Genomic DNA, 20,979 nt, shown 5'->3' with positions numbered 1-20,979 from the left:
TAAAAGGACAAGACTGGAAAAAGGAGAACTGTTGAGGAAAAAGGAACACAGTGGTCCTAAATTGTAGACAACTGTTAAGTTTTTAGGCTGATAATCAATCGCATGCATGGTAGATTTCAGTAAGTTCTGTTTTGTTCTTATAACTTTATATTTAATAATCTGGTTAATAGCGAAGTTAGGTGGAACTTAGTTACTTGAAGATAATTCTGCAAATACATTTGTGAACATTATTTGCATGTAAATACATATATTCACATGAAATAGTAAGATAGATCTGCACTGCAGATGAGTAGAGAAGTAAGCTTTTTTAAAGGATCAAATTGATCAATCAAGGTAAAGGACAAACATTAAATCAATTCTAATGAATTCAAAGTGACTTAGAGTTACTGATATTCACCTACACTTTTCTGGAAGAAAGGGAAGAGGGTTTAAAAATACAATGAATGCACCTATTTTTAAAAATTCCTTTCCTCCAGTAAAGGAATTATATTAATTAGTTCTGAAGTTTTATGAAGTCATGAAACAAGACTATCCATGTAATGCTGTCAGCTTCATCAAGTTAATGAACTGAAAACACAACTGCTTTCTCTTTATTTCTTATGCTAGTCACTGGTGCTGCTTACCAAGCTGCATAGAAGACAGCCACAAACCTAATAAATGCAATAAATGAAAAAAAAATAATACTTCTACACAGCAATTACCTTGTAATTGGTCTGCAGTGATGTAAATTCTACACTTGAAGATTAGTAATATCTTTAGTAAGATGTTCTTTCCTACATTTAAATAAATCAGGAGACCATTTCTAATCCAGTGATCTAATGAAAACAAAGTGATTCTGAAAACCCACATATACACCCATATGTAGTAATCACAATTTGCTTTTGAAAGGAAATCTTTGATTACTACATATGACTGGTCTGATTTCTTTTTCAAGTAATTAAAAATGAACTGATCTATTTCTAAGCAACTAATAGAGAACGAGTGATCTATGTTAGCTCTGTAGGTGCTTCTTCCTACTCTACACGTTTGCTAAAATTCTCCCTTTTGTTATTTATTTTGCTGCTATCATCTTTTTTTCTAACCTCGCTTTCTTGCTCTCCTGACACGTTATCTTCATTTCTGAGGATCCCGGTCTTGGGGAGTTGCCCTCCCACCCATTTTCTCTAAGCACCACCAACGCCGTGAGTGCAGCATTTCCTGAATCAAGCCCTTTCTTCTGAAAGCTGGGGCAGTGAACACGTCTCTTCTTTCTGGCCTTTCGGTTATGATTTCATCCCATTCCATCTTTCCCTCTTGAAGCCTCCCCTCCTCTCAGGGCTCTCTTTTCAGCATCACCACTGTTACTCAAAGAATGGGTGCTTCTTGTTTGTAAGATTATTGATAATGAACATTAAGATAATTCATAACAGGTATTGCAGAGTTTTGTAAACAGTATCAGAATTAGTCAACCAAAAATATTTTGCCACAAATTACTGTTTTGTTGGAGGTTCTGCTTTGATTTTTTCCAAAATGAAATGTTTTATTTTTAGACTAGACTGAGATTTTATTTAGAAATGTTAGCTTACAGTAAATGGTCTCAAAGGAGTAATAAAAATTATTTCAAAACAAAACTGAAGAAAAGTTATCTTAATCTGGTCTTTCCACTCAGAAATTTGAGATTGACAATCAAGTTCTTATTTGCTTCAAAAGTCTGGAAGACTTTCTCAAGTGTCAAAACAATTCCTGTAAAACAAGGTAACAATTTCCCATGCAGCTCCATGTAACTCTATACCTTTGGTTAAGATGCACTGCAGTTCAAATACTGATATAGCAACACTAGCTTACTTTCAAGTATATTTTTATCCCTGAGTAGCATTATTTACCTTGAAGAAGCCGCCATATTAGGCAAAACAAGAGCCTTACCAGACTTCTATACAGTGAAGATAAAAACTCTCTATATTTTTTTCCCTACTCAATTTTGTTCTATACCCCTTATTTACAGTAACTCCCGCTTTTTTTGACACTAAATGCTTTAATTTCATCCTTACATTCATACTTCATTTTTGAAGTCCCTGTACACTGCTTCCACTAGTGGTGTATTATTTTGAATATCAATATTTTTGGTACATCATAGCAATTTAATTTAACTTATTAAGTGCTTGAGGAAGGGACATTTGCTTTTTATGCATTTGCTAAGCTCATTTGTGTCTGGTGCTGGTATTCAGTGTAATGACTATCTCCTACTGAGGAGCCACATGTGTACTCAGTGCTTTACAGAAAAATGCAAAATAATGGCTGCCTCAACACAAATATTTCAAAGAAACACAATTAAGGCAGTACAGCAGATTATTTTTACAAGAATGTTGTCACATTAGAATTCAGAATGAATGTTGACAGATACTGTTTTCTGATAATAGCATTGGATTAAAGAGAAAAAAAGTGGGAAATTGCATGCGTTTGGCTTTGAAAACACCCATACTCCATCCATTAGTCCTACTGGGAAACCAAACAACATGGCTTAACTAAAGCCATTAAAGCTTTAGCAAGACATTAAAATATATAGACAAGAGAATAACACTTCCATCTCTCGCAACTTTTATTACAGTGACAGAAGTATACTATACAATCAAACATATATTAAACTGTGTTGTGTATACTAGCACAAAATAAGATAAAACATCAAAACTTCAGCTATTTTCACTGATATTTCTTAACATGAACTTTTCTCAGAACACTGAGAAAACAACAAATACCAGTTTGCCAACATAAAATATCATGTGCGTGCTCCCTCCTGCTCTACGCTGGTTTTCTTACTCTTTGCACTTGTGATAATAAAGCAAGTTATCACACAAAGTTAAGTTACTCATCTTTGACACACAAGGCATCTGAGAAATGGAAAAGTGATCATTAAATGCTGCTGTTTGAAAAAGATTCATATAATAACCTGAAGAACTCCAGGTTTTATGCTCATACAGTGCAGCATGCAATAAAGGCTTCTGTGTTAGTTGCTGTTACTTAAGGAGAAGATCAGGGAGTCGTGATTAAGCCGTGATTCAAGGGAGGTTACAAAGCAAATGAATATTAGGAATTGCTATAAAAAAACCGTACTATAAAAATAAGATTAAGAGAACAAGCATTATTTTACTTCATAAACTCATTAAGAGATTTCATCCAGTAGAACTAGAAACTGAAGGATGACAAAGTATGAACTACATGACACGTAAGGAGAGATTAAACGGACAAAAATTCTCAGGTTGGAGAGAGAGCACAAACCTATAAAAATATGAAAGGCAGGTAAAAACTAAGCAGGGAATAATTATTAATTCTAAAGTCGATGCCTATAATGAGTAATGTCTTTTTTTATTATTATTTTGTGCAATTAAATTGTGAAACTTTGAAGAATTTTAAATAAACCAAAACTACATGTTTGAAAACAGAGCAGTGGCCATTAAAAATGACCGTCCAGAGGTAACATCTTCTACGACAAACTCCTAAGCTACTGATAGTTGGCAGCTCAGGGCAACTATCAACAAAAGCATCGCTTCAACCCTGCCTTTTACCTTACCTAACACACTTGCCCCAAGGCAAAATCAAGGGCACAGCATGCGATTTGACAGCATTGATCCAAAGCTCTGGGGTTACATTTTGCATATATTTCTCTTTGTTTGGAGTCAATTTCTACATTTTATTCTTAACAAACAAGATGGAAAAGCTTGCCTTTCCATTTCATCCTTCAGTATTCCAGGACTGAAAAAAGCTACTGCACTGCAGTGACAGCAGATGAGTTTGTTTGTAGGCTTTTATTTTGGAGGGAGTCTGGGGAGAGTGGAGGGTTGAGTGTGGAGGTGAGGTTAAGTTCAAGTCTTACTTGATGGTCTCTTTTTTTTTTTCTCCCTGTTTTAAAAACTCCGGATACCAGTGAGATACAGCTGCACAAGAGGACAGATCACCTTAATGGGTTAAAGAATGGATTCTCATAGCTTCAGCAAAAGGTTCATGCACACAAAATACACAGACTGCCTTTGAAAAGGTATAACGGAGAATCCGAGGAACTTCAGGTTCTCTCCTTCCTAAGGAGTGCAAGACGGTGACAACCAAGACTGCCTAGAAAATACAATAAAGGGAAAAGGGCACTCAAGAATGACGACTTCATGACTTCATGAAGTATCTAATGATCAGGCCAGTGATCTCAGTGTACATCCTGAACTTACAGAAAGTGAACCAGCCACACACACACACACACACACCCAGCCACAAATCAACTTTTAGAACTGTTTTAAGAAAACAGTCTTTACATAAACAAATCCCACTCCTTCCTAACGCTTAAGATTTATTTAGGGCCGGTCCAAGATGCTTGAATTTATTATTCGTTCTCACAGAGAGGAAGTTTGCAGTTCTCAAAGAAAAGCCACATTCCAGAACCCTCCACTGCCAAGTGCAGCTGATGTGGTTGCCCACTTTGTGGGTGCCCTCTAAAGCAAACTATGAGTTTCACCTGCACTCTACTGCAAATCCATACCGATTTCAGCTGAGTCACATCAACATAAACAGAAAGCAGGGTGGAGGATTAGGCCTTACATAAACTTGGCTGTTTACCGTCCAGTCACACTTTTTTTCTTCTATCTTCTAGTTTTTCCAAGAAATAGCACAGAATGAAAATACCTATGTTATTTTCTCAGCTATTGTAAATCAGTGCAGTCCAACTGAAGCCAGCAATGCCCCTTTTACTCTAGTTACGGGTCCAAACACTTAGTCATTGCAGTTATTCACAAATGTTTCAGACAAAAGACTCCTGTGTAAGTAGAAATTGCATGCTACAGAATTTGTCTCACCACTTCCAACACTGTTTGTCACACAGGTTTTCTTGTTCTATAATTTAAGCTCTAAGAGACTATGCTAACACAAACTACTCCAACACATTAATAAATAATCTACGGTACCCACTGAACTACATGGTTATAGTTAATGTGCTTGGGTAAATCACAGCTTGCAATAGCCTGTCAACATTAAACAGAGGACAACATTTTGAGTTATATACACTGGAAGTCTGAGCATATATATTAGAAGTTACACCTTTCTGGCTATAGAAAGCAGACACAGGAGTCATGTGACATATCGAATGCCGCTGAACTCGAATATGAGGACTTGCTTCTGGGAGCACCACGAAGCAAGGCAGGTGACTGTCTCTAAAATACTTTTGGGGTTTTGTCGTTTCAGACGATTTACAGTTTTGATTTGCAAAAAATACAGTTCTAACAAAGGACTAAAGTATGCCTTATTCTTATTTATAGAGCATGCATGCTCACTGATTCACATGAAAATGAATATAGAACTTGCATTAAAAGTCTCCAAAGTGTCACGTTATCATGAACTTAATGACTATCAGAAATGCTGCAACTATCAACCACTGTTACAGAATAATTTTGTCACCTCTTTTCTTTCCACAGACTAGTTTTTAATATAGCTTACAAAAACTAAAACGTTGTACGTATTAGTGATTATCAAACCTGCACAGATTACTGAGACTAGTATTGTTGGTTTAATCTTATCCCATTACAGAAGTATTATTTCCATACCGTCAAAAATTACTAATGGCTTGCTCAGACTTTACTATATGAACACAGCCTGTTTCAAAGGAGAAACATTTCTGTTCAAGATTTTATTGAAGATAGTTTGAGACAACAGAACTTATACACTATTTCCCCCACTAAATATGTAATTCCACAATTAAGGAATTATATTCTAAACAAATGGTGTCATTTTTAGCTGTGTACTGTGAGTGCAGTTGTAAAACTAGGTACTTGAAGTGGGCAAGACACCTGCATTTCTGTTCTCAGTAGATTTCTGTGCTCTGAAAACTAGAGTATAGCAACTCACCCCACCCCAAACTCCACTTCTTTTTTAATACACAGATTCATTCATTTTAAGAGTTAACCACTATCAGTGTAACTAAAAGAAAAAAAATCTTACACAGATCTTGCAGCCTTCACCGATTAAAAGACATTTTACTGAAATAACCAAGGCTGATCTTGTGGCCTGTTACATAAACATCAACACACATGCAAGTAAACAGCACTTTTCTGAGCCTCCTTTCAGGGCTGGGGAAAGTGAAGAACCCGCATGCCCAAGCAACCTCAGTCTGTTGAGGGATCCTTGAAAACTTTTGTGCTATGCATGAGCTGATAAGCTATTTAAAAACTTTGCTGTGTCAGAAAGTCCCATGCCATCTATCAAAACCTAGAAGACTAAGAAACCTAAGATACAAAGAGTCACAGAAAAAGGAGTCCTACCTTTGCTAAAATGATTCCTTGCCATTTTTTTTTCCTTTAAGAAGTTAAGAATCACAGAACTCTGTTTTTAAATTCATCCCGACAGCAGCAAGAGGGCTATCAGGGCATTTACCTCTTTTCTCAGGAATGCTGGGCGAGGGAACACAAAGCTAAGTTATAGTGAAGTGCCACACTCAAATGCCTCTCAGCTAAGTACGTTTAGCAACTATCCGGTTTCACAGTTTTGCCGGTATGACTCATACACAAAGAGGTCGGGCATTAACACCGCTAAGCCAAGCTGTTTTGGGATGCTATCGTTTAGCTGCTGTATACCACTTTGCAAGCCACTGTCACACTCAAAGCAGATTTCCTTAAAGTATGATGGCAGGAAGCAAATATGGGTGTAGCTGGACAACCACTCATTGTTTCGGATTTCCACTGGATGCCGAGCTACCAAGTCGTTCAGAGGTCAGAGCCCTCGCAGATTCCCCCTAACTGAGCAGTGCTACTCGCTACTGCATATTTGACTCATCTTTGCAGCTCCTGCAGTTGTTTTCAAGCAAACAGACATGGGAAGCGTTTAGCGTCAGAGGAGGCAGTTTCATGAGGGTCATTTTCCTTGCATTGCTTTCAATAAGATATTTTAAAAGGTATACAACAGGAGCCTGGAAGATTCGACCCTGGGGAAAGAAATGAGCTTTGAAACATGAACTCATTCACAGGAGCCACAAGGGACAACATGAAGCATATATGAACGAACTTTTCCCTGCATTTAGACTGCTACTGCTTCTTTTAAGAGCAACTGATTCCAGAATAAATTAACTATTGTTTTAGGTACTTACTCTTTTAGGTACTGGACCACCCCTCAAGGTACCTGGGTTTATTTCTCAACTCAGAGCAATGAATCATTTTGTGACCTCTGGCAAAGTCTGTCATTCTGTCAGGTATTTGAATGAAAATACTCTGACAAGGAAGCAAGAAAAAAAAATGCTTGCCAGAAATTTCACATTATATTTTTGGAATTTCATACATTTTTGATCCAAAAGCCAGGTTACCACTCTGATAAGTTTGGCTCTTTATTCAAAAATAAAGGTTCTCTGAAACTGCACTTTGGCGGTCATTAGGCACCTCAGGAATTGGGCCAGATGTACCCTTCTGAAGTTTGTGGAGGGCACTAGACTGCTGGAAGTGGCTGTTACAGTGCAGGAACCTCGAAGACTGGAGAAGTAGGTTGAGAGGAACCTCATGCAATTCAATGAATTAATGTGCAAGTTCTGTACCTGGGATAGAATAAACTTATGCAACACATGTGCAGCCTGTGAAACAGCTCTGCAGAACAGGACCTAAGGATCATTGTGCACATCAAGCTGACTATAAGTCATCTGCACACCTTTAGAGCAATGAAGGCTAACTGCGTATAGGCTACACTAGCAAGAGCATCACCAGCAGGTCAAAGAAAGTGATTGTTCCCCTCATCTCACGTCCTGGTGAGGCCACACCTAGAATACTGCATCCAGTTTTGACCACTCCAGTACTAAACAGATACTGATAATGGAATCCAGCAAAGGGCCACCAAGAGGATCGGGGGGCAGAGCATATAATGCTCATATAAATGATTATAAAAAATAGCAGTAAGTACTGCCTAAAGCATATAGGTTAATTTCAATTATATTTCAAAAAGTTCCTTTGTTATTGAACAGTTTTCAGCAGACAGAGGTAAAGTGCTTACCTCTTGCCATGAAGAAATTGCCTGATACTTCTAATTGTCATACTTCCCAGACTGTATAAAAACAGGCACAGTGCCAATGCAGACACTGAGATTTCTACTTGATTTGTGCTGTGGTCCAGCCCATTTACCTTAACAAATGTATTAAAAATTTTAAAATAATCAACAGAAGGTGGAACACAGGTGGCATGACACTATTTGGATATCCTGATGGAATGTGGCGTATGACTTACCTGAGGATTACGAATAGGTTCATCGATTTTATAGCTGTATTAATATGTGAAAAGCTAAGCATCTAACAAGAGCAGATTAGGTGGCAAGCAGGAAAAAGGGGCACATTAAAGGAGGAAGGAAGAAACTGCAAACAAAAAGAGAATGTCACATTGGGGGAGTATAGAGGAGAGAGCAATGGGGAAAATGAATAGACGTTCAAATGCAAAGTTCTGATCTGCAGACTAATGGGAAAACAATTGCGTTTACAGTAATTAGTGATTAAACACATTACTAATGATTGCAGTTTGGGCCTGCAGTCATATTCTCAGACATGCACTGCATCTCTGGGACTAGGAAACGCGCAGTGCGACCGTCATTCTGAGCACAGGAAGTTCCAGAGCTCCAGGTCTGAATAGCGCTACTGCTCTTATCTGCAGAAGGCACTGCAGCGTTAAAAACAACGGCCGTTCTTCCACCTTCAGTAATAATAATAATAAAAAAAGATGACGGCACGAGAGGAGAAGGGGGGCAAAAAATGATCCTTAATAAAAGATCATAAAAAAAAGTGATCTTTAATAGCTGACCAAGAAAGCAGCAGTCAAATAAATGAGCTTGGGAAGAAAAAATAGGCTTAGATATTCCCTACAATGCATCTGAAACTAGTGTGTTGTGTATAATTAGTAGAGTGAAAGTGAACTTTGCAGAGACAAGGGATAATTGCATTTTATGTAGCTCAGCTTTAGAATACGGATCCCAGTTTTCATCTGCAGGAAACTGTACTGGGAGCTGTTTATAGTACCTTGACTCAATGTTAATATATGCAAGTCATTTGAGGCAAGAGACTAAGTCCGCTGTAGGTAAGATAGTGATTTTTTTTTAAGCCATCTTTGAAATAAGCAAACAAGTTCCTGCAGAGAAGTCTCTAAAAGCCATGAAGCGAAAGGACTGAGATTTGTGATCAGAGAATAGCTTTTTAATAATTGATTGCTCGCAGAACACCTTGTGTCTGTCACCAAACACAATCCTACCTGGACCAATCTGAGCACGACAGGAGACTTGATGTGCCAGCCTGGCAGAAGTGTCGTACAGACTCATCCAGAGGAGCTTCAAAGAGATTCCTATTCTTCCCCATAAAGGTTCATAAATACATTAGCCGTGCTCACACAGTGAAATAGCTTTTGAGACTCCTGTTTCAACACCTACAGCTAACTCATTGCTTGTCAAGCTACTGCACCATACGTACGGCTCACAATCCAAGTAGTAACACTCAAAGGCCAGGGATATAATACATGTCATAACTAGCTTTTTACTATACAGCTTCATTGGGCATTCATAATTAAAGGAGCTTGGTTGATTTTTGACAGTAATTATTTTCTCAACTTATTAATACAAGGAAGTAGCAAACAAAATCAGGAAACCGGTAGTTGAAAACAGATGCACGGCTTGAGTCAAGGAAAACATGACTGTGACACAGGCCTGAAGTGTTTTGCTATTTTAGTAAACACAAAAAAATCCTTAATTATGAAACAAATTTTGTCTAGATTGTTGGAAAGAATCCATTAAGCCCGTTATAGTGAGGAAAAAAAAATCAGACTGTTTCAATCTGCTACAATGATGCTTATCTTAAGATGAAGGAAGAATAAACACATTACAAGCTAATATATATTTGTGTGTGTGTGTGTATATATATATATATATATATATAAATGAAAGAAGTTGCAAAGACAGAAATATGTAGGTTTTTTTTTTTTTTTTTTTTTTTTTTTTTATATCTGCAGTTTTACTTTTTCTTACCAGAAATGTCCAATGCTTTAACGCACAGCTGTCCTTCTCACCTGCTGGGATCAGTTTGTTCAACTTCCAATCTTTTTTTTAAATGGGACATATCATCTGCCATATGTTGTCTTCAGATTTGCATTCTTTTGTGACTAAAGCTCTTTTCCTGGCTTATAGGAAAATTAACATTCATTGGCCATCACAAGTTCTCACTGCATGCATATTTTTATGTCAATATCTAACTATATAAAACTGGTGGAAGAATAAAGTATTGCAAGGAACTATGTTACAAGGTGTAAAAATAATACACATCCATGTTGATCTGCTTCTTAGGACTTAGGGATCAGTTGAGTAACTTATAGGATTGTCAAAAACCTGCAAATTTTGACATAAACAGCAGCTAAAAGAATAGGTACCCTTTGAAAATCCCATTATGTGGCTATCTGCGTTTTAGCTAAAGATCATAAAATAACAGCCCCCAGGAATTTATAGCATTTCAAAATAAAAACTTTGCAAAACCTCAAAAAAAACCTTCTGTCAGTTCTTCTCTGAGGTTTTACTCCCTTGCACTATCTGAATTAGTCTCCCTAATGAGCACAGATTCATACTTGGCACTTGTGCACTGATATACGTGCAAGGCTATGCATGCGCAGGAAGCAGGAACTGTCAGATGTTCTCTATGCAACGCTCAAGTACCTCCGAAGTCCTGAAATTTTTTCCTTCTTATTCCCCTACTTTAAAAGGCATCCTAACAGCACTATCGTCACCCCTCGCCATTCTCATATTGGCCAGAGCTGGGAGAACCATGCATCTTCACTAGGTGCACTTATGTGCACAGCTACTTGCCTGAGAACCATGCAATACCACGTTCTGTTTTGTCTAGTCTCCTTCCGACAGTTCTGCTGACCACACCTGAGATCCACTGCTGCTCCTCAGTCTGGAGGTACTGTCCTCAAGAGGTAATAAAAGCCACTATTTCAAAAAGCATGCTATCCAGTCAAAAGAAAAGGAATATAAAGAATGAAGGAATATAAAACATTTCACATTACCCTAACTCCTTTCTCCCTGGCATTACCATGCTGTGGCCATCGCCATGAGGAATCTCACAATCACGCAAGGCTCAGCACGCTCCCACCTGTGCACACTAGTTTTCCCTCATCCCTTCCATAATTAGGGTACAGCTGCATCTTTATTTCTCTTTTCTAATGCGGTCAGGGAATAAGATCTCTTTTCAACCTAGTCAAAATTCTCGTAACAAGCCCCACTTGAGCCCCTCTGACTTTCCTAAATCCACTATGCTTCATTCCGGTCTAAATTTCACAGTAAAAATATTGAGCAATTACTCATTTGGTTGCTCTTCCATTCTAAGTGCAAGCTCTCTTCTTTAGCTGTTTATCCAATTTTAGTAGTTCATGCTATTCCTCATGTGACCAGTGATGAGAACTTTATAAATGCACTCAGCCACTGTCACAGTTGCTGCTTTTTTCTCTGTGCTGCATTTAGCAAGTAGAGCCCACTTTCCCCACACAACACACAAAACCCCTGTATTTTCTGATAACCGTATGTAAAGTGGCCTATCGCACTGGGCGGTGTTTTCACATGACCTAGCCCACTAAGGAACTGATGAAGGAGTAAGACTCCTAGAAATCTCACCTTAAAATTAAGAAAAAAAAATATTTTAAACCTCTTGCTACTGATAACTCACAAATATTTACTACAGTAACCACAGCAGTGCAAAGCAGTAAGTAAATCATCAATATATACCAGGTACTTCCAATTTTACCAAGATTAGTAGATAGACATCACAAAACAAATCAAAACTATACACAAAGCACCTTATTTTATTTTTTTTCCCCACAGTTCCACCATCACTGCCAGCATATTTAGTTCTATAACTCAGGAAAGAAAATCTTTATTTATTTATTTTCAGTCTTCCTGGATCCTGATCTCACCACCTAATTAAAGAACAAGAGAAAAAATTTAGGGAGGGCTTTCAGAAAGGCCTTGTGCTATGCAATTATCTTTCTAATGGAAAATTTTCAGCAGGGATCCCTTGTCCTTGGACTAGTCCTGTGAGTAGTACAAATGCCTGCTAATGCCATGCGTGTCTAATTAGGTGACTATGGGTCCTATTCAGGAGCAGCCCCAGCCCGCATATGTGCAAATAGCTTTTTGTACGTGAACAATTGTTTCGTGAGATTCATTAAACCCTTTCATTAAAGGCTTTTTATTCTATATATAGTACGCGGAAGTGTTCAGAGCATACTTGAGAAAGGCTCATCAGAAAATCCCACAAGATGTTAAAAGTACAGACTCAAAAAAAAAAAAAAAAAAAAAAAAAAAAAAAAAAAAAGCCAGCCGCCCAAATAAAGACCAAAATGAAAAACCTCCAAACAGGAATGTTTTGATTTTTACCTTTCTTCATGAAAGAAATAGGAATTTTAAGAAATTATATTTGCTTTCCTTCCCACAGTAGGTCGGGAATCACAAAACAGGTATTCAGTTCCATAGAGCTTAGGAAACTTTCTGCAGTGTCACCTGATTTAGTTCGGGTGAGCTGAGGGGGCCTGCAGCAAGGCCCCGCTGCCGGCTCGGGCGGCACAGCGCCGGGCAGGATGTGTCCCCGTTCAGAGGCTGGGGAGCCTCAGCTGATCTCGACGCTCTGCCCACAGCCGTCACCCTCTTTGGTAGGGTAGGCAAGCAACTGAGGACTTGGGTGACAGAAAAGCCTGAGGTGAACTTCCTCTGCTGCCACAGACAGATGAGACTTGCACATCTTCTAAGCTTGTGGATTTGAAGGATGCAAAGGTCCCCAGATAACCTTGGCTTCCCGTGGGTTTTCAAATGGGGACCCCACAGCCCCACGGCTTTGCGCTGAGACTGCGCTGCAGTGCAGTGGCAAACAGAACGAACGGGCAGCCTAAGCGCTGCCTGCTTATCATTTTTAGCCAAATTAAAAGTTTTCCGTGAAATATAAGGACATTTGCTCCATATGACTAAGCAGTTTTCTAATACAGGACACGATATACAAGGATGTTTAGAAATTAAGAAAAATCAAGATGAGGATTCTTTTTTTTTTTTTCCTGGCCAGTGTACGAACTGGAAAAGCAGCTTTAACTGTTATTTTGCAACGGAGCCTGTTCAGGGATATTTTTATGCTTTCTGCTTTGTCAGGCATTTAATACACACTGTATTTTTGTAATTCACTCCAAAAATGTCAACTCCAAATATTTTTCCATATCTAGCCACAAAATGATGTTTCTTTTCTAATAATAAACAATATTTCAGTTTACAAAAAAGTCAAACTCCTTGACCTGAACATATCTTTATATAGTAAAATCATCCAAAGCTGCCTTGTTTGGTATGTGGAAACAAAGGGGCAGCCCTATTAGGTGGGAACCTTTAAAGTCAGATTTCCCTACATACCTGATTGGTCATGCATACTGAAATTCCCAGTGGAAATCACAAGATGATTTTTTGTTTCTTGCTCCTTTTCTCTCACCTCTGCACCGCATCTGCACTATGTGAGAACCAATTTACACCTCTGAATCCTAACATACTGACTAGATGCAGTTGCTTATGCAAAAAAGTCCTATTGATAACATTAAACTTGAATTTTCAACTGAGTCGCAGGATTCAGCCATCAGAATATTAAAACTTTGGTATTACAAGAGTTGAGGGGAGAGGGCTTGCCAATTGGCTGTCAAGCTTAATAAAAGCGGAATAAGCCAACAATTTTGTGGCTTCCACTTGATACTGCATTACCAATCATGCCTTATGGTAAATATATTTTACTAAATGTAATATATTTTGCTAAACAGCAAACCTAATGCAATGCACCTCTGAGTTCAGAAGGGTGTGACAGTCTTTCTCTTGGAGTAATAAAAGTGTTGTTCTTTAAAATGCTGATCATTTATTTTAACACTGTTAAGCATTTGGCACACGGCACAGCCAACAAATGGTTTATAAATCCCTACACCATGCATATTGTGGGCTATTTATGATGTGTTTACAACTATGCTCCGCTAACGATCGAACTAGCACCTTTGGAAATGAAGCATACAACCTGCACAGGAAAACAAAGGACAGCGACACCACATACTGTTCAGGCTTCCTTTATTAGTGTTTACTTTTGCTCAAAGGCTCTCATACACAAAACCTTTCGCAACTGGTTTGCATGTCTCTGCCTCTCTGGTCTTTAAAGAGGAAAAAAAAAAAAAAACGTATTTATGATAACAGGAAAAAAGAGAGCAGATGAGGGTGCCTGGCTCTTCTGAAGAGCTGACACACAAAAAACATTTTCTGCAGATCCTCCCCCCCTATTTCACACGCAAAGTATCTGCGACACAAAGTAACTCTCAACATCAGTGACAAGATGACAAAACCTCAGGGCTGGATGTGGATGCTCGCTAAGATTTCCAGAAACTCCAAGTGCCAACAGATTCTGTTCATACTTTCACTTTTTCCCAGTCTCTTAGATTGCCTTTCCTTTCTTACACATAGGAATTACTCATTATATATTTAAACGCCATGCTCTACAGACACACAGTGCACACTAACTGCTATTTTGAATTTAAAAATCGGTAAAGTTTTCATTTGCTGAGAAAAGATGAGCAAGAATCCTGATAGGTATGAGATTTGGGTGAGAGGAGCGGAGGAATTTTACCATTGCAATGGGTTAACACCACTTTTAAAATACAGACGATGGAAAACTCAAGTCCTCGAGAGAACAAGAGGACAGCATGTGGAACATATTTTATTTGAAGGAACAACACATGTAAACACAGCTCATCCTGTATATTTAGTGTTTCCGTATCACATGCAAAGACTACATTAACTGCTCAAAGAAAAAAGAAAGATGCATGCTCATTTTAGAAAACGAACACACACTTTTCTACAAAGTTAAGTAAGAATTAAAATTTTGCTGATCTGTCAAGGAGCAAAACGTTTTACACATCTACTTTTGGTACTGCATTTGTCACTGGTGCATGTAGCGAACAGCAGGTATCTTATGCTTGTCAGAGAAACCAAGGGGAACAAATGCACACAGACCACTGGGGAACTCTTGCAGAAACAACCAAACTCAGAACACAACAGCTGACAAGGGTAAAAGCACACAAAACAACCGTCCCAACTTGGACTAGCAGTAACAGAGCTAACAGTAGTGTGTCATGAAACAGAGTACAAGCCATTTCGCTTCAACAAGAGATGTACGTGCAAGTGCCAATTCCTGCTATCAGGTTTCACGCTGAATTCCCAGGGATGCCAAGCACGCAAGCACAGAAACAACAGAACCGGGATACAATATTTAGATTGGGGACATCTAAGACGAGTAGTAGCACCGAGTTTAAACAATTCCAGCTTTCTAAAGTATGTTTCTGTAACATACAATTGCCTACAGCACAGAAACCTCAAGTTAGCATCATCCCAAACTCTCTGGTTTCCAAAGCATATTACAGCACAAAAGAAGGCAATTTAATCCCACGAGCAGCACTGCCAAGCATTTCTTACAAGCTCAGGTATGTGCCATGTTTACATGCTTCCTGTTCTATAACTAGCACATTTTCCTGCTTATTCAGGTATCCAAACCCTTCATCGCACAAACTTTTCTATAGGCCCTCAAAGTATTTCAGAAATTTTGAGGTCACTGTCCCATCTCACTGTGGAATACAGCAGGGACTGGATTTCTACACTAAAGTAAGTTATGTCAGCAGAGACCTGGACCTTCGCTTCCTAAATAACAAGATTTAGGAAGCTATTTGGCCTGTATTATAAATAAAAGTGTAATTATATACACTAAAGAATATCTTATTTGTATTCATCTATGATTGTGTCTATTTCTAATGACTTTAATTAACCACTTGAAAGGATTTAGACATTTACTGCCAGTCTCACTTTATACATAATTTGCCAACAATGGATATTTTATACAGTAGTAAATTGAAATGAAGTGTTCTTGGCCATTTTAAAGGTGGTAAGTTGCTTTACTCTTCAGTTTTTATTTGTGTGGGAACAACGTCTCTGTGATTATATAGGATTACATACTATGCTGATTTTATATTGACCATACTGTTAATTGTGCAGCTCGAAGCATGTCAAGGTCATATTTTTTTATATCAAGCCATAGCTGTAATCCCTAAGGTAGCATACAAGGCTTGATCAGCCACATTAAGTAGTAGAAAATAGCACAGATACCTAGTTAATGAAGAATCTGCTTCAAATCAACGTAGTCTTCGAGATACTGTTTCTAGAATACACAAGAATAGAGAGGAAAAATCACTTAGAGTCTTTATGACTCTACCATCTTAAATATTTTATCCAGTGTTTACCTTTTAATACATTGTTCTTTCATAACCAGAGCATATCTCCTTTCTGGGTTCAAATAGCTGGGTATAGTTTTGGAACAGCCTTGACTCAACCCATATGTGAACACAGCTTTGCACATACAGCAACATGGACTTACCGTTTTTCAGATGATTGTGTATGAAAATAAGCAATAAAATTTGCATGGACAAAAAAATAAAGAAAAAAAATCACATGTAAACTTTGTATTTGGATGCACACAATGGTCAGCAGGCCCAAAGTTATGCATGCAATTAGTACCACACATATTAAATAGCGCATATAATGGTAGGCCACATCTGAAAACGTGACCTATGTCTTCATAACCATTCCATGAGCTTCTGTGCTAGCAGGACTTGCATCAGGATCTGCAGTGGCCAATGCTGCAGGCCACCATGTCCGAGTGTCTTTATATTCACTGGCCCAGCTGACAAGAATTTTGCCTTCCAGCTCTCATTCTCAGATGCTCATCAACAAATACTTATCCCAATTTAGTCTATAGAGTGCTGGTGGTTCAGCTGCTGTCCTCATCAGGGGAAGGAGTGGTTAAGCAGCAGCTGTTGGGCACTGGTGATATTGAGTCAATATTTCTAAAGGAAAAGACACACTTGAGAACTCTGTTTTCAGATTTAGAGGTCTTAGTTCTCCTTTTTCTGCTTCTAGAAGCTGTGATGTCAGAACTTAATAGGGATTCTTCCTACCTAGTAAAGAGAAAAGTTTACAATGTGGAGAAGAGAATTTCCCCATATTTGTACACAACAATATTGTCTGTTTTCAAGTCAGACTGTACAGTCCCAGAATGTAATCTTTTTTAATGGTGGATAAAAGTGTTATTAATAAATCTATTATTTCACCATATCAATAATAGTTATTTTAACTGAATATAAATCTATTTAAAAATACTTCTAAAGAATATTTTGCCACTTTTTTGCTTAGGTAAAAATTGTAGATCTTACATCACTAGAGAATATGTCAGTCTTAAGAATCAGTGTAAAAGCTTCCTGTACTATATGGAGTTCATTGTACTAGCTCCTACAAAACTGTCCTGATCACCAATCACAGCAACTTGAAGTTTGCTACAAAGAGAACAAGTTTCAGTTGAAAGGTTAATTAAAAAATGAGCATTTCCAGAAATGCTGAAGGAATGGGTGCTTCATAACTAAATGTACACACAAAGAAATTAGGAAATTGATAAAATAAGCATTCCTAACATTGGAAAAATCTCTCTTACCAGACTCATTTTAATAAGCGTGAAAGAGAAGGGAATCTTCTGTATGCAGCACTAGGCAATGGACAAAGCCGAAAGGTAAGGTAGCTTCCAGAAGCACAAGAGAAACCCTACGACTTGAGGAGTCTAATAGACATGTTTTAAACACTGGTTTTCCCTTTACTCCAAAACTGAAGATTTGGAAGGCAAGTGGCATAAAACTGAGGTTTCTATTCCTACCTTGCCCAGATCCATAGTAGTCCATTAAGTATATTTTTTGCCACTATTTGTGCAAGGTCCCAGGTGTTGCACTGACTGGATTGTGCAGAGTCTCAGAACTTGTCCGCATTTGCCTCTGCTTGAGCTGGTTTTTAGCTTGGTTTAACAGCTGTGCAGCAGCCAGGGCCTGCTGCCTGACCTGCATTAGCTTTGGTGCTAGGAAAACCCCATGCGATAAAGGCCTGCCAAGAAAGAGAAGTGTCCACCATAAGTGTCATTCTCCTCCTCACCAGAATTGCCAGTCTTAGAAATGCAGCGGGACATTGGAAAGGTGAGAACACCACCAAAGAAAAGGACACGTAAGCAAGTTCTTCTGTATAACATTTTAAAAGGAATTATTAATGAGGCTTTGTTAATTTGGACTATGAGTGTTAGTGTTATTGTAGCTGGATTAATAACTTTGTTGTACTTTGATTAAACTGTTAAAACATCGACTGGACTAACAACAAGTTGTCCCCACATGCACATGTTCACTTTTGGCCTGTAACACTTAAACTTCAAGTGTGACACCTGGAATCACAAAGCATTTGCTTAGGCTTGAAAGAGGTGGCAAGCTTCCAAATATAACCCCCGGATACTATCAAGATTTCCACACACAAGTTTCTATCCCTACTATTAGCACTCATACAGCTACTGCATTTTCTTAGTTGTCTCCCAGACTTCTATTTTAGGCATCATTACCAAATTAAAAGCATACATGAGATACACCTCAGGTGTAATTTGTCAAGTGGAGTATTGATGTAAACCTTCTGATGAAAACATTCCTATCTTGTTATAAAACACTTACTGGAAACATCTTTACAACAATAGCCATAAAAATACTCAGCATCACCTTTTCTTTTAGCTTCTGACCTTTATCTGATCTGTATAGTTCTGAGAAGGTCTTAATGTCAGAAAAAAATAGTTCAGTAGGAGAAAGTTAATTCAATTAGTTGGAAAGTTCTCAGGAATTAGAGTCAACAGGATAAAAAGTGCTACACAAAAATTTGGGCTGAAGTTTAAGTGTGGGAACACCTAGTTGCAGAACCCTCACCAACTTAACACTGCCAAGCGCTTCCACTCCTGCCCGCTCACGATCACCTCGTGTTAATATTCTGCCTGTCCCTGTGCTAAATGCATACATCTGGGGGGGATACGAGTGCCAGCCGCTACACTGCTGCTACTGAAAGAGACCACATGAAGCATTAACCGCAGAGGAAACATCCAATGGTTGGTTTGCATTGATCCCAAAGATAGCATCTGTATTATAGTGCTCTTAAACTTGGAAAAGTGCAGTCTCTTTTCACTTGTTACTTAAATGCTGCACAGGGCTGCTGCTGCTATGACAAGTGCTAATTGGTGTGGGCTGTTGACACAAAGAAACAGAGTTTGCTTTGACAGAAGACATGAATTGCTAGCACTTCGCATCTTTCACATACGGCCCCTGTACTTCTTCCACCTCACCATTTTAAAATAACGATCAAGCTGCCCCTCGTTACCCTTTTAATAGCAGAAGGGCATTGAAACAAGCACTCCATAAGCTTCCCGTGTTCACAGCCATTAGGCCGCTCTCAAACAGCATTCTTCTGCCACTGATCCTCAATTTTAGGGGGGGTAGAAGTGACCTCTTTCCATAGCAGTATATTTGGCACTATTTAAAAAATACAGCTAGCAAGTAGTTGCCCTAGTTCCAATCCTTCCATATACGTTTGAAGCTTTGAAGGGGTACCACAGGCTACAATGCTTCCTTTTATCTTTGTTAGTTTGCAAATATAATTTCTTTGGGGTTTGGAGACTATGCTTAGCACAGGAAGCAACTCCCTTTGAGCAGTACCGCTTGGTTTTTGGCAAAGGTCAGCCCTAATTTTGAAGCTTTGCTTTGAAAAGAAGTCAGATTGCCCTATGATCACTGTTATGCATCTAGACTGTCCTAGAATTACGACTCCATACAGAGAACCGACTGCGATGGCTCCTGGTGAAATCCGGTCACATCAGGGAAGCCTCAGCTTCCATCCAGAGAACTCTGCAGCTGATGAACGAGCCCCCAGCGCTGCTGACCCAACGGCTTCCCCACTCAGCTTATCCCTCCCGTCCTGCATCTTCGCACCTAATTCCATTTGTCTTGGCTGAAGCCGCAACAAAGTGTTAGAGCTAGAAAGCGAGACAAGTCTGAACTGGTGAGTGATAGTTCCAGCCTTCGGTAAGTAAGAGAAGGATAATGTTTGGTGTAAACATTTTGAAGGTCACACCTTGAAGTCATAGAACAAAATTTTATTTTCAGTACTGACTACCTCACTTACCAGTTCCCCCCTGCTTGCATTACTGGTGAAAAGCGATACTTAGTGTTTGAGGAAATAAAATGTCCTTAAGCACCTTAACCTATCAATTTAATAGGATAATTTTAAAAATAAATTTTGAATCAGATATCTAAGAAGGATGGGAAAACAACATACCAAATAAATAAAACTTATCCTTAGATGAAAGGCATTCCATGAGAAAAAAAATCTCTATATAGATTTATTCAACCATGCATGCCTCATATGTTACTAGTACAGCACATTACCACAAACAATTTCTCCATCACTGAATGCACTCAGTTCATCTAAAAGTGCTTAATAAATACTTGATCTTAATTAAATCTAATGATTTTCTCTACCTCTGAAATGGTGCTGCAGATCATCAAGAGACCAGATTCTGTTTTCCCCTAACATTTTTAGCACATCTTTGATTAACAAGCAAAATTCTGAGAACCCAGTGTCAGTTCTGTTTAAAGGTAAGTAAACATGTAAGAAATGTTTTCTCTATCAAGAGATTCCCAAAGCAGCAAGATAGTTAAGCAAGCCACATTGCTTCCAAGGAGACTACATTAGACTCATCGCTGTGACCAAGAAAGTTCAAATTGGTAACCAAAAGTCTCAGCATTCTGGGGCCACCTGAAATGAAATCAAAGTACTTGCACAAAAATCTTTCTTAACATATTCTACACTTGATTACAAATTTAAAACTGAAAGACAGCTTTTTAATCTGCTTTGACTGATTTTTTTTTAATTGAGGAAATTTTGGAGTCTGCATGTTTACTTTAGCATTCCTTCACCATTTTCAGTGGTCTGTTTATCAGGAAATTAAGGAGCTTTTTACGCAATGGTAGCAGCCTCTAAAATAAAGAAATGTGTTGTTGAAGTTACCTGACAACCAGAATATTTCATGAC

General features: G+C 38.4%; 1 protein-coding gene across 4 annotated transcripts in view; it reads right to left on the bottom strand.

The window, feature by feature from the left end:
* SORBS2 (sorbin and SH3 domain containing 2) overlaps positions 1-20,979 on the bottom strand; it is a 160,556-nt gene that overhangs the window by 98,209 nt on the left and 41,368 nt on the right. For 3 of the 4 annotated variants that reach the window (XM_062575689.1, XM_062575688.1, XM_062575687.1), the window contains exon 3: positions 16,159-16,210. The exons of the other annotated variant lie outside the window; for it this stretch is intronic. The gene's annotated coding sequence lies outside the window, so the exon portion shown is untranslated. The remainder of the gene's footprint in view (positions 1-16,158; positions 16,211-20,979) is intronic. 4 annotated transcript variants of the gene reach the window in all.

This window comes from Rhea pennata, chromosome 4 (assembly GCF_028389875.1).
Source record: "Rhea pennata isolate bPtePen1 chromosome 4, bPtePen1.pri, whole genome shotgun sequence".
Classification (NCBI taxonomy): Eukaryota; Metazoa; Chordata; class Aves; order Rheiformes; family Rheidae; genus Rhea; species Rhea pennata.
The sequence above is the reverse complement of the archived record's forward strand: the minus strand, read 5'-3'. Positions and strand labels throughout refer to the sequence as shown.